The sequence below is a fragment of the Mastomys coucha genome, unplaced genomic scaffold (genome assembly GCF_008632895.1).
Source record: "Mastomys coucha isolate ucsf_1 unplaced genomic scaffold, UCSF_Mcou_1 pScaffold21, whole genome shotgun sequence".
In the NCBI taxonomy this organism is placed as follows: Eukaryota; Metazoa; Chordata; class Mammalia; order Rodentia; family Muridae; genus Mastomys; species Mastomys coucha.
Genome location: NW_022196904.1, coordinates 19,765,816 through 19,767,622, shown reverse-complemented (window position 1 = coordinate 19,767,622; position 1,807 = coordinate 19,765,816). Strand labels below are relative to the sequence as shown.

At 41.6% G+C, this 1,807-nt stretch overlaps 1 protein-coding gene across 1 annotated transcript in view; it reads right to left on the bottom strand.

Annotated features, from left to right (window-relative positions):
- The window catches only part of LOC116101862 (cytochrome P450 2B1), a 116,546-nt gene that overhangs the window by 98,335 nt on the left and 16,404 nt on the right, over positions 1 to 1,807 (bottom strand). The window lies entirely within an intron of this gene.

Here is a 1,807-nt window from a genome sequence, read left to right as displayed (position 1 = left end):
AGACATTCTCACCTTGGCAATGGACTGACTACACACACACACACACACACACACACACACACACACACACACCACAACTTTACATAGAACTTTATATTAAGAACTTGAAGCTAGGGCTGGAGAGATGGCTCAGCGGTTAAGAGCACTGACTGCTCTTCTGAAGGTCCTGAGTTCAAATCCCAGCTACCACATAGTGGCTCACAACCACCCATAATGACATCTGACACCATCTTCTGGTGTGTCTGAAGATACCTACAGTGTACTTATATATAATAATAAATAAGTCTTTGGGCCAGAGCAAGCAGGGCCAGCACAAGCGAGCACAGTTCCTGAGTTCAATTCCATGCAACCACATGAAGGCTCACAACCATCTGTAAAGCTACAGTATACTCATATACATAAAATAATAAATAAATACGTCTTTAAAAAAAACAAACCTTGAAGCTATGTCCTTGGAAATGTAGCAGAGAAATAGGTGGATTAGTAAATTAAGCCACCAACAGATACATGTAGAATTGAATACATAAGAAAATCAATGGATACATGAACATATGAACAGATTCATGAGTTAATGAAAAAACACACTAAGCACTGGATTATGTATTCAACTTGTAAGTCAACATATGGATCAAAAGGTAGGTGAACGGGGGAATGGATAGACTAAAAAAAAGAGAAAAAGGCCACTTAGTGAAAGGATTAGGAAGTAGAACCTGTGAATAGAAGGAGGTAATGAGTGAATGAATGAATTGATGGCCAATAATTCATTCAACTCTGCTGATCAAAGGAACAACAGTTACATTGATTCATTGAAATGAAATGCCTACTTTTGTGGTTAAAAATCAATAAATACACAAATAATTAATCAGTTGATTTATAAGTGGATGACAGGGAAGATTCAAGGTGTGTGGGGGAGGTGTCTGCACACAGGTGCATGAGTGCATGTGTGTGTGTGTGCATACATGTGAGTGTGAATAAGAGTTTATTATGAAGATAGAAGGAAGAGTGAGTAAACAGGTCTTTGGATAGATTGATGCTTAGTTGTGTGAGAATGACTGAAGGGAGAGGCTGATGACAGGCTCATTGATGAGTGGACAAACAGGTAGGTGAAAGAACAGAATAAGTAGATGGATGAAGAGGTGGATGGATAGAAAGATGAATAAGAGATGAATGTAAAGATTGAAGGAAGGCAGGAAGGAAGAAGGGAAAGACGGAAGGGAAAGATCAGCCTGTAAGTAGAATACAACAGAAAATGGGTCAGCTGAGGGTTCATTCACACACAACCCACAGCACTGCCTTAGTTTACAAGTAGAACAAAGCATTTAGAGTTCCAGATGGAAGTGGTCCATGCTCCTCTCATCCACTCAAACTTCCACATCCAAAAAGTAGCTAGAAAATCCCGCAACTGTCCACCTGTGGCGCACCTGCAACATGAGGGTACTTGAGCATGAGCAGGAAGCCATATCGGAGTGTGGTGCTACTGGTCTCAGTTCCAGCAAAGAAGAGCGAGAGCAGGGACATTATGAGGTTCTGGTGATGGAACTCTGTGTGTTGGTTGGACTTCTCCTGGTTCCAGGTGGGAGAGAGAAGAATAGGTCAGGGGTGACTAGACCTTTGCAAGGAGATGCACACACCTCTGGGCACTGTCCTTCCTTCTCATACTATCTGGACCTCTAGACAATTCTCAGCCCCACACAAAATCTGTTGGTTAATTCTGTCTTCTCTCTCTACTTTGTTCTTTGGTGGTTTACCATGTTCTGTTTCCTAGGCTCTTTGTTCCTCTCTGGTCTTTTCTACTTTTGCCCCTTGC